The following is a 16,059-nucleotide window of genomic DNA, read 5'->3' as shown; positions in this document are numbered from 1 at the left end:
AAAATTTATTGTGATGAATGCACAATTACTCGATGATATTCTGAACCACTGATTGTATACTGTGGATTGATTTGTATAGTGTATGATTATGTCTCAATAAAACTGCTTGAAAAAGAAAAAAAACTCATGGGATAAGGTGGACACTGTTGTAATTGTTGGATTATATGCCCCCATTTGATTATAGACATCTGAAGTCATCTGGGCTTGGAAATTGCTCAAGAAATGCATGGTGAATGAAGGAAAGAATTAATGAATCAACCCAAATGGTTTTTCAAACTCTTTTTGCCTTGGAAGTTAATAAAACTAAAGCTTGTATGAAAGCTTAATATATTCAACAGATAAACTCAATAAGAGAGGATGGACTGAGATACGCCCCCTTACTTTCCAAGCACTCTGCCCCAGCACAGTTTGAAATCTGGGAATCTCACTCCCTCAATTTCCCAGATGCAGGGCCCACCTTCAGAGGTTCAGGATGTGAAGGAGAAAAAAGCAGTACCAATAGTACTGTACACTGTGATAAAACGCTCAAAATATTTTCAATCTATAGACTTCCTCAGTCTATGAAATCACAATCTCTTACTGGTCTCAGTTGCTAACAACCGCAACAGTAAAACACCCAGCAGCATTAATAGGCTGGGTTGCAATTTTTCAAGGATCACTAATAAAGGGTTTCTTGAAAGCTTCCTGTGTGCCAAGTTCTATGCCGGATACATTGCATGCATAATTTCATTTAGTCTTCATGGCTCTGGGAGATGGCCGCTCTTGATTGGCTTTTCAGTTGGATAACCAACTTAAGCTTGGATAGCTTAAGGACACCCAGCTAGCAATATTGTCATTGCCTGTCTCAAAATAGAACTGAAATTTCTAACCACTATGCTAAATGCCTTCTATAAATGTTACATGGTATAGCCTGTTCCTCTAAAGAAAAGTTCATATACAGAAAATTGGTTGAATTGTAGTACATGTATACAATGAAATCTAAGAAGCTAATAAAACAATAATGTAAGCCAATATATATTAGATAATATATGTAAGATCCAATATACAATGATTCTGCAGTTTTCTTAACATAAAAAATTGCAGAACAATTGTATAATATTGCATTCATGTTTTTATGGGTATATGTAAACATATATTTACTTATGTATGCATATAAAATTTCTTGAAGGATTTTTTTTTTAACCTGGACATCTGAGAGGGGAAATGACTTTCCAGTACAATGGAAACTCAGCTTTCCAAGTTCTTGGAAAGTTCATTAGTAAAGGGATGGTGATAATAGTATGAGCCTGAAATATCTTAGTAAAGGGCCACTCTTCCCCTACATACAGGCATAATTGTACACCCACAATTCCCCACAAGCAGACCTGGCAAGGCATCAGGTAAATTATTAGAGCTCTCTCCTATTTCATATAAGCTTTTATAGTTTTTGAGAAAATGCAGATACATTTTTCTTTTGGTCTTCATACTGTTCCTGTGAATTAAGCAAAATATATTGTCCTCATTTTGACTGATGTAAAGAAACAAGCGTCCAGCTAAGGGAGTGGCAAAGGGTGCATATCTAATTAGGGGAATAAAAAGATTCAGACCTAAGGTGTTTATCTGGAAGTCAAATTCAGCTAAGGAATGCATGTATAAATAGGAAGAAGATTAAAACATTGTGCAAACTTGATCAAGCAGCTCTGAAACCATGAGCCAACAAATTCTTGTTAGAGAAAAAAAAAGAGCCTTGATTAGTGGTAACAATCTGTGTTAGAGGGTATATTAGTAATCTATTGCTGTGTAACAGTCACCCCCAAATTTAACAGCTTACAACATTATCTCACAGTTTCCATGGATCAGGAATTTAGGGGTGGCTTAGCTAAGTGGTTCTAGCTCAAGTTCTCTAATGAGATTGCAGCCAAAATGCAGACCAGGGCTGTAGTCGTGAGAAATGTCAGCTCAGGCTGGAGATCTGCTTCCAAGATGTTTCACTAACGTGACTGTTGGCAGGAAATCTCATTTCTCGATGCATGAACCTCTCCACAGGGCTGTTTGAGTATACTGATGACGTGGCAGCTGGTCTCCCTCATCCCTGGTGGTCTGAGGCAGAAGCCACAATGTCTTTTATGATCTGAGGGTTGGAGTATATAGACCTTAGAAGTTACATACCATCATTCTGTCACATTCTATTGGTCACACAGACCAACCCTTCAGTGTGGGAAGGACAGTCCAAAGGCATGAATACATCATAGACAGGGATCATTTGGGGACCATCTTGGAGGCGGGCCACCACAGAGGATCTAATGACAGCAACGATGATGATGATGATAACTTCGAGGAGGGAGAAAATTCACCTTTACTGGATAGCCTCCAAAACATTGTAAGAGTCAGAAGTTTTCCCTGTAGATGGCAGCACTTGTCCACAATTTGCTATTCACTCACCAAAGTAAGTTCCTATTATTCACCTACTCTGTGCCAGATGGTCACAGCTGCAGACTCAAAGACAAAAAAAAGACATGTTCCTGCCCTTGCAGGACTTACACTTGAGTGAATCAACTCTTGAAGTGGAACCTAAAAAATGTCTTGTTTATGATAGACACAAGCACAGTCTGAGGATTGGAGTATATAGAAGGTTTCTGTGCCAGTAGAGCTCCTTAGCAGTGAGCAGTAGAAATGACTACTGTGAGCAACAGGGGATTCTCTAGAAGGAAGTGAAGGAGCTCATAGGCATGAATGGAGGCAATAGGACTAGGCTTGGGTAGTCTGGAAACATGCAGCCATCTCATGTACTACTCCCCTGTCCTGCTCAGAGGCTGCCACTGAAACAAATGAATCAAGCCTTTCTGAGAAGGTGGGTATGGGAGAAGTGTTCTAGGTGAATTTTTATTGGAAGGAATATGGCATTGAGGATCCCTGTCAGGATCAGGGTGACTCTGTGTGTCCGGAGTAAAGGACAGAAGTGGGCGCAGCCTAAATAAGGAAGAGGTTTAGGCTAAGCAAGGAATTTGTGAGACATCTCAGAATGTATGCTCGGCCACTGGAAAGTCTTTATCCGTTAGGAGTCTTTATCCATTAGGGTGACCAATAAAAGCTGACTCAGTTGGATTAAGCAGGAAAAGAGGAAATTAAAAGGATACTGGATAGCTCAGGGAATTCTTGGGAGGGCTGGAGAAGTAACACCAGGTTAAGCTTCCAAGAATGAAGCTCAGAACCACAATGAAGAAACGGCCTGATGAGAAAACTGTCTCATCAGCTGGCATTGTTGCTGCCACCACCATACTACCATTAAATACAGTGCACCTTGGCAGCCTCCTGCACCAATAAAGAGCCAAACTCCCAGCAGAGCCTGTTTCCTCACAGTCATTACTTTCGAATCAATGATTTATACAGTTTTATCTGTTTGAGGGAGCCCAGGTTCCATGTCTAAGTCCTAGCTACTACAGATACTTGGAATTAAGATCTTAACTCCTTCCTTGGAGAAGTGGAGCTAATAATGTTGGAATTTCTCCAAGTATAAGAAGGCTATTCAGAAGATGATAGGCAATTTAACCAAGGAGATGAAAGACTTGTAGACTAAAAACTACAAAATGTTGCCAAAAGACCTAAATAAATGGAAAGACATTCCATGTTCATGGGTTGGAAGACAATATTTTAAGATGGCAATACTATCCAAAAAATCTATAGATTTAATGCAATCCTGCTCAAAATCCCAATGGCAATTTTTTATGGAAAAGGAAAAGGCAATCCTCAGATCCATATGGAACTGCAAGAGGCCCTAAATAGCCCAAACAATCTTGAAAAGATAGAACAAATTTGAAGGACTCCCACTTCTCAATTTTGAAACTTTCTACAAAGCTACCATAATCAAAACAGCATGGTACTGCTATAAGGACAGGTATATAAACCAATGGAATAAAATTGAGAATCCAGAGATCAACCCTCATATCTATGCCCAATTGATTTTCGACATCAATGCCAAGTCCATTCAGTAGGGTAAAGAGTAGTCTCTACAACAAAATGGTGATGGGACAATTGGGTTTCCATGTGCAAAAGAATGATATTGAACCCCTACCTCACACCATGAACAAAAAAAAATAACTCAAAATGAGCAGAAGACCTAAATATAAGAGTGAAACCATAACACTCATAGAAGAAAACAGGAGAACATTTTAAGGATCTTGTATTTGGCAATGGATTCTTGGATAGGACATCTAAAGCACAAGCAACAGAAGAAAAAATATATATGTTAAGATTAGTCAAAATTAAAAACCTTTGTACATCAAAGGACATTATCAAGTAAGTGAAAAAGCCTATAGAATGGAAGAAAATATTTGGAAACTATATATCTGATAAAGATTTATTACCCAGAACATATAAAGAAGAACTCTTACAACTCAGCAACAAAAAGACAAAATAACCCACTTTAAAAATTGGCCAAGGACTTGAATAGACATTTCTCCAAAGATATAAAAATGGCCATTAAGTACATAAAAAGATGCTCAGCATCATTAGTGATTAGGGAAATGTAAATCAAAACCACAATGAGCTACCACTTCACATCCACTGGGATTATATTAAAAAGGAAAAAAAAATAACGTGGCAAGAATATGGAGAAATTGGAAATCTTGTTCATTGCTGGTGAGAATATAAAATGGCACAGCTGCTGTAGAAAATAGTTTGTCAGTTCTTCAAAAAGTTAAGCACAGAATTGCCATATGACCTTTAGGTACATACCTTAAAAAATTGAAAGCAGGAACTCAAAGAGATACTTATACACAATGTTTGTGACAGCATTGTTCACAGTAGCCAAAAGGTGAAAACAACCCAAGTATCCACCAAAAGATGAATAGATAAAGAAAATGTGGTATATACATAAGATGGAATATTATTCAGTCATAAAAAGAATAAAGTCCTAGTTCATAGGACAATATGGATGAGCCTTGAAAACATTATGCTGCATGAACTATGCCAGACAAAAAAAATGACAAATATCGTATGATTCAATTTACATAAATACCTAGAATTAGTAAATTCATGGAGACAGAAAGTAGTTTAGAGGTTACCAGGAGCTGGGGGTTGATGGGAGAGGAAGGGGAGATATTGCTCAGAGTTTCTGCTTTGGGTAGTGAAAAATTTTTGGTAATGGATGGTGTTGATGGTAGCACATATTGTGAATATAGGTGAAGCCAATGAATTGTACACTGAAATGTTGCATGTGTGTTATTACATTAAAAAACTTTAAGATCAATCGATATTTTGTAGCATGATAGCCTATTTCTTTTTATCACGGAATAACATCTGTCTGTATTAATGTACTACAGTTTGTTTATCCATTCTTATATTGAAGTACATCTTGGTTGGCTCCATTTTGAACCAATTATGAATAAAGCTACTACAAACATTTGTATGCAGGCTTTATGTGAACATAAGTTTTGAAACAAGTTGGATAAACACTGAGGAGCATAATTGTCGAATCATAGGATAAGGCTATGTTCAGTTTTGTCAGAAAGTACCAAATTGTCATCCAAAGTGGTTTACCATTTTGCATTCCCTTCAACCATGAGTGAGAATTCCTCTGGCCCCATGTCCTCACCAGCAGTTTGTATTGTCGGTGTTTTAGATTTTAGCGTTTTATTAAGTATGTGGTGATCTCATTTAATTTTGCAGTTCCCTAATGGTAAATAATGTTGAGCATTTTTCACATCCTTATTTTCCATCTATATATGTTCTTTGGCGAGGTGTCCAGAGCTTTTGCCCATTTTTAAATTATTTTTTTAAAATGTTATGATTATTTTAATGCTTAGCTCTTTAATACATCTGGAATTTTTTAGAATCAGAGCCCCAACTTTGTTTAGGGTTTGTTTGTCTGTTTGCAGAAAATTAGCACATTCTCCCAACACAGTTTATTGAATAAACTGTCTTTTCTCCACTGACTTGAAATGCCATCTTCGTCATAAACGAAATTCCCATCAGATTTGAACCTTTTCCTGGATTCTTTGTTCTTGTCCACTGATTTATCTGTTTATTCATGCCCCAGTACCACACTGTTCTGGTTATTGTCATTTTACAATAAATTTTATCGTCGGGTGAGATATTATTCCCCAAAAGATGATATCGAGGTAAAGCTTTCCTGGTTGTCCTAGGCACTGGCTGCAAATGAAACCAGATGTAAGGCACAACCCAGGAGATTCCAGACACCTACTTTAGCCACTACTCTGCCCGTTAAAACACTCTGGCTGTGATAAGGAGTGGCATCACCCTGGTAACCAGAGACCCAGCTGCAAATTCTGGTTTTGCCACCAAGTGCTGGGTGACCTTGAACAATCCACCTCACCTTTTATTTAGGAGGGTCTCCCTCCCTCTCAGCTCCAGCATTCTCCAGTTCTGTGGTTCTAGCGCAGGGAGGCCTTGGATGTATAAGACAAGACTGTGAAAGGATAACAAGGCTCAACAGGAAGTCCCAGAGATTAGCAAAAGAGATCGGCTCACTGGAGAATGGAAAGGGTGATTAGGCAAGAGACTGAGCTCGTGGGCTTGTGGAGACAATAGTCACCTCACTCCTAGGCACAGGAGGCACCAGGCTGCACACAGGACTGGGAGTCTTTGAGAGGTGGGAGCCACCCAGAGTTGCAGTGCTGCTTTTCTTTGGAGGAGGGCAGAAGAGGGGAGGAAACAGAGGTCTCTGCTTGCTTCTGGGACAAGGATGCAAGAAACTGAGCCTTCCTTTCTCATGGGTTTGGCCTAATGGAAAGCAGTGGGGTAGGAGACTGGGATAGATTACCCACTTTTGAATGGCTGTGTGACCTTGGGCAAGTCACCTGACTTCTCAGAACTGCGGTTTCTCTATCAGTAAAGTAGGGATAGCATGTGAGTAGAATAAGGCGCTGGGTGCTGTCTCAGGCCCACTCAGCTTTGACAATTTGGGGTCTGTAACCCTCACTGTCATTTGTTGTTACTGAAGTAAGTGGAAGGAATTGCAGCCCTAGTTCCTAGCCCTTTCCAAGGGAATGATGGAGCTGGGGAGAGGTAACTGGGTTGTTCTCTATCATTAAATTTCCTTGAATTTTCTGGATGAAATTCGAATATATTTGTATAACCTTCACAATCCAGCTGGAAACCAATTTTATCTCCCCCAATGACCCCTACAGACTGCTCACATTACACTCCTCCAAAATCTCCCAACTTCCATCCACCCCCATCAAATTGGTTTTACATGCTTCTGTGCTTTTATACATGCTGGGCCTTCTGCCTGAAATATCTTCCATTCTTCCAAGCAGAGTTACTTGCTCCTTCTCAGTGCTCCAGAAGCTTCTGTTATTTTTTGGACATGAATTAGGCAAATGTGTCCCAAGTTGATTCTTTGAATAGAAAGAAAAGCTAATTAGCTGATTTCTAAGGCCCCCTCCAAATGAAATTTTAAAATCTAGCTATGCTTTCATCTTAGATCTTTGTTTCCTAAACTCCAAATATTTGAGCCCTTTATCCCAAAGTTCTTATGTGTCCTATATGAGCTCTGCTTTTACTTACTTTTTTGCCCTTAAATCAACCTAAATCTTAAAATTTATATACATTTATTTAAAAGGGGAGATAATATGAAGGGAAAACTTTCATTGCTTTGCTTTCCAAATAGAGGGTAACTATAAAAAATAATACCATGAAAACTAAACACTATATATATATTTTTGAATTTTATTTCTGTTTTTTATTTTGTTTTTTCATTTTCTTTTTTATTTGTACATTTTTAAATAAAAATTGTAAAGTGTTTTTTAAATTATCAATAAAAAATAGATTATCAATATAAAATTAAATAGAAACAATACAGTAATGCAGCTAATTATTGATACTGTATAAAAATTTAATATGTGGTACCTCATTAAATTTAATTCTCATGATGTTCCTTCAAAGTAAATAAGTTTCCCACTTTTACAGATGAGGGCTCTGACCCAGAGGAGGGAAGTAAATTACCCAAGTTCCCTTATCCAGGGCAGGTCCTGGTGAGATGTGAGCCCACAAGACAGCAAGACATAGTTCTCCACGCTTCTCATTCTCTCTCCTCACCCCTTATCCGGTTCATCCTCTCTGAGAAGTCACCCCAAGTCCTATGGCAAAGACCCAGGATACATAATGACTCTGGGGTTTTAGCCAAGATATAGTTAGACTTCCAGTCTTTTTGTGAAAGGAAAAAAAAATTCAATTATTTGTGTCAGGGAAAGATACTATTTTATTTACAATTTTTGGCTCCCTCTAAGGCAAGCAGATCCTAAGCAGCTGGTTGACTGGTTGACAGGTGTGAGATGCAAATTAGAAGCTGAGTAAGATCTAAATCTTTCCGTCAGAGAAAAGAATTGTGAAGTGTGGGAAGTGTGAAGATGAAATAGGGGAGCAGGGGAGGAACCCCGAGCCAAGAGGCTGCTCTGGGAGAGAGAGAGAGAGGAAACTGATGCTGCCACTTAAGGAGGATTTTAGGAAAAGGATAGAACTATTTAAAGGTTCTTCATCATTTTTTTCCCACGTGGTGTGCAATGTCATTCATTTTCTTCCACCTCTGGTTCTGCATTGTTGTTGTTGTTGTTTTTTCTAAAACCCCGGAAGCGATCACAATACAATCTAAAATGGTTATCTGCATAGCACCTGAAATTACCTCCGCTACCTCCAGTCGCACATGTACCGTGGGAAAATACCTCAGATGAGTTCATCCACTTCCGTAGTTTTAATTCCACCTCTAGGATAAGGACTTGAAAATTCACATTTCTAGCTGGCCTCTTGTCTGAACTTTGACTACCAGCTTGGCAAGGCCATTTGGATGTCTAATACATCATTTCTACCCTCAGGACATTCCGGACACACTGGCACACCTTTGCTATTTCCTCCACCTCTCCCTGCAGCACTTTGCCTGCCTATCTTCTAATCATCAGATTTCAGTCCAAATATCACCTCCTCTGAGATGCCTTCCTGGACTATAGTAATAAAGTAGGCACCTCTCCCCAGTGACATCACCCTACCAATGGCAAGACCACACCCCAATCATTTCCCCTTATTTCCTCCATAGCACATGTCATAATCTACACATTTTTATTTTGTTGTTTGCCTGTTTATTATCTCTCTCTATCCTAGAAAATATACTCATGAGGACAGGGAAGAAGAAGACCTGGCACATAGAAGATGCTCAAGAAGTATTTGTTCAGGGTGCACGGGTAGTTCAGTGGTTAGAATGCCCGCTTTCCATGCGGGAGACCCAGGTTCGATTCCCGGACCATGCACACCCCCAAAAAAGAATTATTTGTTCATTGAATTAATGGATTAATCCGTGACACCTGACTCTATATGGTTCTATAAGGAGAGTGTGTACAGGCTTGTATCACCACTTAAACAAGGTGACTGAATAAAATTTGACAACCCTTTACAATTTTAAAGGTACATTGTCATATGTTATCAATATTTTTATTCATCAGCACTAGTGAGGTAGTTATTATTTTTATCCCTACTTTACCCCTTTAGAAACTCAGGTTAAATAGCTATATATAACTTAAGGTATACTAGATGAGAAGCCTAAAAAGCTGTCAGAAGTGCAGACAACGGCAAGTGGATGAGCCTGTCATCCTAGTCAGGTTTTAGTATTGAATAGGACTGATGTGGTTTTATCCTAAATTCTGGGCAAACCAGGGTCGTTGGTCACCCTGCTTTACCCAGAAAATTGTAAATAAGATATCAGAATCTTTGTAAAATCAGATCCCTCACCATCTAAAATGCAATTGAGGGGGTGGAGGTGGGGATAGGGTGTAGAATCCAGATATACTGAGTTATGTAATAGTTGAGTTGAACCCATCCAACTTACTTCAAAGGAATGCTGGTACAGGGAGTGAGCCATGCCACTCGGAAAAGGAACAGACATTTAGAGATTCTGTGGTTCTAGCCCCCCCAAAAAACAAAGATGGAAACTAGCTTGGCTTGGTTAACCAGATTCATGCTTTCAGACAATCTGATGATCCACCAAAAGTCCAAGAGGTATTCTGGACAGTAATGGAGCCACTCACTGCAGACCCTCTGACCAGAAGAATCTGGTTTATTGTCCCAGGAAGAAAAATTCTTCCTCTTCCAACTCAATATAATTTAACACCTCTTTTAATACTCTGGAAGCCTTGACTTAATTCAATAAAATAGCCACAACACTAGCACAAGTGTTGTATGTGTGTGAGTGTGTGTGTGTAGCAGGGAGCTAATTATTACATAGGCAGCTTTGCCTGCCCATCTTGGTAAAGACTGTAGTGTTCATTCATGCCGTTGGGTAATTGCAGTGAAGCAATTATGGATCACATTTTGAAAGAGGCTCAAAAAAAATCCACCACTGAGGTGATTCAGGCTTAATTATCTTGGCTTTGCAGCAGCTGAGTTCAAGGCGCAAGGTGGAGAACGCAAGGCTTCAAAAGCAAAGGAATCGCAGGCACTCATCGGCTTTGGACACTTCCTCTGCTCAAGGTAAGAATCACGAGCAAATTTCGGGTCTCTGCCAGCACACCATTTCCAAAGAGGGATTTCCAGATGTCCCGGATCTGGTAGGACACCTCCAGCAATCAGGTCTCACACCTCCTGAATTATTATTAGTATTATCTGCCCAGATTTTTCTTATTGTTTTGTTTATTTGTTTGTTCACTGTTTGTATCACATCTGCCCACCTGGAGGCTTCTTAGGCCAAAGGTTTAGTGAAGATGTTGAACAGCCCTAAGAAAAAGAGAAGAATGGATTTGGACAACATATTTAGTTTTACATCAGTGAAGTAGTGTTAAGATGCAATGTTAAGAAGGCTGCTCGGTGGCTTGGACAGTAGGGGAAACCAGCACAGTGACAGAAAATTCTATCTTGTCTCTCAGTGTGGTTAGGACTAAGGAGCTCTGTGCTTTGGGCCAGGTCTTAAACCACATCAGTGCAGAGTAAAACTAACCCTCCCAATGGCCTAAATTGTTTAACTTGTTGATGTTAAGCATGGAATTTGAAGGAAGGGGGCAAGACTTGGTGGGAATTTTTAGATATGTTGCTATAAAATTGAATGTGTGGGCTGAACTCCTTGGAATATTCTCCAACGTTGCCCATATCCCGTATCTGTTGATTTAGACGTCTTGCATACACTTGTTTTGCCATGACAAATATGTTGGAATGTCCTTTTGGTCTAGGCCTCTTTAAACCTATTGAATTTGATTTTTTAACCAGAGTTTCTGTTTGGAAGGCTACAATTCACTCATTTATCACCCCTTTAATCAATTTTTTCTGAGCCTGTCAAAGTTTTCCTCTGTGAGCAATAATGGTCCATCTGTGAGTCGCGGGAATTTTCTAAGTCATACTGAACTTTTCTTATTCCTAGTCCTTGGGATGTGTGAGGCAAGGACTGTTTTATTTAGCTTTATTCTGTCCATGTTTTGGAACGGAAATGTAATGACTGCTGGGGCCTTAAATCTTGGAAAGAAGTAATTCCTCAGAAGCAATGAAATAAGTGACTTGCTGGCAGGGTTTTTAAGTCATCTTGGATTCTTTCTTTCAGCAGGCTGCTCATCCTGCCCTTACTTGTCAACCAAATTATTTAACCTTTTAGGAGTCATTTCCTTACTTGACAAGGTTCCTCCTGCCCATAAATTATCATTCTAACCAAACAATTCAACTGACAGATTTGTACATCCATCCCTTTATACTTGAGTAATTTCATTCACTCATAAAATTTGAGGAGGAAAAATATTCTTTCTTTCTGCATACAATTTTGAGTTCCTGGCTCTCCATCCAAGTGTATCACTTTAGAAACTTCCTTTAATCAAGAAGGAAAAACAGGTTTTCCTGCTGGAAGAAAATTAAAAACTCCGTGTGTGCCCAAGAAAATACAAAAGGATTTGTACTTTGATACTTGAAAATTCCCAGATGCCTAGAGAATTTTTCCTCATAGAGGATGGCATCAGGCAACTCCAATTTGAAATTCTAAAATGAAATGAACAATTGAAAGCTTGCCAAGTCTTTTAATGAAAAAAAATTATAAGCACTATAATTAGGAGCCAGAAGAACCAGATTTGTTTCCCAGGTGCCTGACTTACTATGTGATCATGGACAAGCAGTTCAGACCTTTTAAGGCTCAGTGTTCCCGTATCTATACCAGAAGTACATTAACAGTAGTGTGTGTCCCAAAGAATCATTGTGACTTTTACAAATGGTAAGGCAATGCAAGTTTAGTATTTTAGTTGTTATTCCATTAGTGAGTAATGTCTCTGGGTTGGTTGATTGGACTTTTTCACTGGGGAAATGGAAAGCTGTGTATGCAAAGGTGTACTTTTTTCTTCCCCAAGCTTTACTAGAGTCTTACAACTAGAATCTTGTAAGCCAGTCAGTTGGTCAGTCAACACATATTATTGGGGTCCTGTTATGTGCCAGGCAGAGATAAAGATTTAATTTCTGCCTTCAATTTGCAGATGGTCTAATGGGTATAGACTTTATAGATATATATATATTTTTTATTGAGATATCTTCACATGCATTCAGTCCATCTAAAGTATATAATCAATGGCTCACAAAAATCATCACATAGTTGTGTATTCATCACCATGATAATTTTAGAACATTTGCATCACTCCAGAAAAAGAAATAAAAAGAAAAAGCTCGGGCCACGGTGGCTCAGCAGGTAAGAATGCTTGCCTGCCATGCCCGAGGACCCGGGTTTGATTTTCGATTCCCGGTGCCTGCCCATGTAAAAAAAGAAAAAGTTCATACATCCCATACCCCTCACCCCCCCTCTCATTGACCACTAATATTTCAATCTATCCAATTTTTTTTTAATCCTTATCCCCCCATTATCTATTTATCCTTATTTTTTACTCATCTGCCCATACTAATGGGTACTGACTTTTTGGTCTAATATTCTCTCCCAATGCTTTCTATTGCTATGGAAATGTTTTCCTCCTTTAAAAATTCCCCCTGAAATCTTCCTTGGTATGACACATCCATTTACAAGTCTCTGCCTACAGTGATGATAGTGTAACTTCATATCAGTATGGCCTCAACATTTGTTAAAACACAGTAATACTTCCGTACCAATTGATAAATAGCTACTACCCTGAACACTGGGAGTTTCCCCTCACTTCCACAGTCCCCTCCATCTGTGCCTCTCCCTGCTCTAGGACCCCTTGACCAAGCCCCCAGGACAACAAAAGGCTCAAGGAAGGCCCAGCACAGCAGGGGCCACTTGGGCCTCGCTCCTCCGGGAGAACCTGCACCCATTCTGGGTATTAGAGGTTACATCACCCCGACTGCCAGGACGTGGAAGACTTCACACTTCCTCCAACCCTCCCATTACCCATTGCTTGGCCTCAGACACTTCTCCCCTCCTCTCCCACACCAGGCCCTTCCCCTGGGCCCTCCCTCGCATTCCTCTGAGCTCCCCTGAGTGCTGCCTGCACCCAGACCATCATCAGGGCTCACCTATTTAACTCTGTCCTGAGCACTGTGCCCTATTTCCAGTCTGTAGCACTGCCGCTCAAGTTCTTTCTGAAGATGATATTTTATCATCCAGATTGACTCTGTAGAGCTGATACATCAGCCAGGATGCATAAAGACATACAGTGTTAAAATATTACAGTACATCAGTTTCTAATGCTAAGCAGCCACTGCTCTGAGTAACAATTTCCCTGCCTCCAGTGCCCCACCCACCCTGGCTACTCCTCCTAGATCCGGCAACTAGCATGCCAGACCCTGCTCCAGGACCTCAGCCCAAATCTGTTCTGATGGGTGCCTGGGCTCTACTAAGTATAAATGCTTTCTTAATCATCTCTGCACATAAGTATAATACAATGCTGAGTGAGGCAAGGGCCATTCCTTTATTAATTAATTCATTGATTAATTCTATAAATACCTATCAATCACCCACTGTGTCCCAGGCACTGAGGCAGGCTCTAGAGCCTCCAAACTAAATGAGGTCTTTGCCCTCATGATGCTTACATTCTGGTAGGGGAGAGAGACAACAAACTAGAAAATCAACATGCATGTGAACAAATATGTATTTTGATTACCACTAGAGAAGGAAATGTGCTTGGGTTTGCTTGGGAAAGTCAGGTTCAGCTTCAGAAAGAAGATTGTGCCTGAAGTGGACCTTAAGGACGTACGGGATCTCTGCAGGCCTAGATGGACAGCGAGCGGAATAAGCAAAGGCATTAGGAAGGAAACATGGCCTTTGTTTTGGGACCAGGAATTCAGTGGTGAAATACACAGAGGGGGTTCTTAAAAGATTAGGTGAGAGAGGCAAATAAGTTGACCAAGCTGACCTCTCCTTGGACCTTAAGGCAGACTTGTGCATTATGGAACTAAATGCCAAGATCCTGACTCTCAACCTCATAGCCTTTTCAGTAAAATGCCCGCGTGAGCACTTGCTAATCTGAGCACAGTCTATTGAATACTGTGGCAAGTTTGTGCACTACATAAAATGCCAGCCCCACACAGTGAGTGGGCAGCCCTTGTTCTCCTCGCCAAGCTGGATATACTGGTATGGGGTTTTCCTAAAGTGCTTTTCCCTGGCCCTGCTTTGTGCAGCAGAATTTGGGTCTCTCTAGAGGGGCACCTCTTTCCATTTCTCACAAAAGTCCAAGAAAGCCCAGCAACAGCCCCACTTGAAGAATTCCTTTCCTGAGCAGACTAGTCTGTTTCTTTCAAGCAGATTCTCTGGAACACCCCTTTGTCGACGTCATCCCATTTCCACCTCCCTGGCCTACACAACACCCTTTATCAAACCTCTTACTTACTTTGATCAAGCATCCCCCACATCTTACAACACACTCTTTTGCATCACTCAGACAGCACCTGAGCCCCAGTCCCTCTCCGAATCCTTACCTAACCCACGTGGCCTGACCCCACCCTTTATCTGAACACACAGCTCCCACAACTTCCTCTTCCCTGACCACACCTACAAATGCTTGTTTCATATTTGTTTATTGTCTCAATGGGTGCTGCTCAACTGTGGGTCTTTGGCATGTGTGAATGCAGCAGGGATAGCTCGCCACATTATAAACTCCCAGAGTCTAGAAGCAAGCCTGTGAATATGTTGCTTACTTCACTAAAGTAATTAAAAAACACCTGTATCGTTGTTGCTGTGGGTAGCTGTGCTTTTTCCGCCAAGAAAATAGAGTGGCATGAATTTACTAAGTCCATTAACTTGACAAGCATATGTTTCATAGTTACTACATGCCAAGCCCTGCAATATCTATTCCCTGCAATAGAACAGGGAATAAGATATGATCCCTTCCTATGTCTATTTAAGTTTTTGAGTTTGTCTCCTATGTGCCAGGCATGGTAATAGACTGTGGCATTAGGGGTAACAACCACAGTCCCTGTGACAAAGGGACAGGCAGGTAAGAAGACCACCACCATGCAGGGTGATCAGCTGAGATAGAGGTCTGCCCTGAGTGCCGTGGAAACCCAGAAGGCACACCTGGTCCACTGCACAACCTCGTGGAAGAGACATTAGCTCACTCATCCCATCACTCATCTAATATTTACCCATTGCCTACTGTGTGCTGATTGCTATACTACTAGGTGCTAAAGAGATGAAGTCTTTTCCCATGAAGCCTAAAAATTCCAGGGGGGTGCAAACAATCTTAAAAAGCAGCTATATCGTATGCTAGATGGTGACAAGTATTTTAGATAAAAATAAAGCAAGGGGAAAGCATAGGAAATAGGAGGGTCACAGAGGCAGGTGTGTACTTGTTTTGTATAGAGTGGTCAGAAAACCTTCACTAAGATGACATTTCAGGAGAAGGAAGTAGAAGACCAAGGTATTTGGTTATCTAGAGGAAGATTGTCCCAGACAGAGGGAATAGCATGTGCAAAGATCCTGGGAAACAGGCTGTATGTGTTCAAGAAAGATCAAGGCAGCCAGTGAGGCAGGGGCTGTGTGAGCCAGGGGTGTGTGCTAAGAAATGAGGCCAGTTAGGGAGCAGAGGTATGAGATAGGGAGGGCCTCATTGCTAGAGGAAAATCTCCACCTTTAACCCTAATGTAGACAGCCACTGGAGGACTTTTAGCTGGGAGCTGATCTGATTTTTATTTTAAAAGGCCTACTCT

The 16,059-nt window shown here is 40.5% G+C and overlaps 1 protein-coding gene across 2 annotated transcripts in view; it reads left to right on the top strand.

The window, feature by feature from the left end:
* The window catches only part of BPIFC (BPI fold containing family C), a 62,646-nt gene that overhangs the window by 1,852 nt on the left and 44,735 nt on the right, over window positions 1–16,059 (top strand). The window contains exon 2 of one of the 2 annotated variants that reach the window (XM_077168644.1): window positions 10,362–10,455. The gene's annotated coding sequence lies outside the window, so the exon portion shown is untranslated. Of the gene's footprint in view, window positions 1–10,361; window positions 10,555–16,059 lie in introns of those variants that run through there. The other variant, XM_077168645.1, reaches the window with a different exon arrangement.

The sequence above is a fragment of the Tamandua tetradactyla genome, chromosome 7, assembly GCF_023851605.1.
Source record: "Tamandua tetradactyla isolate mTamTet1 chromosome 7, mTamTet1.pri, whole genome shotgun sequence".
Classification (NCBI taxonomy): Eukaryota; Metazoa; Chordata; class Mammalia; order Pilosa; family Myrmecophagidae; genus Tamandua; species Tamandua tetradactyla.
Note: the sequence above shows the minus strand (reverse complement) of the source record. Positions and strands in the feature narration are given on the sequence as shown.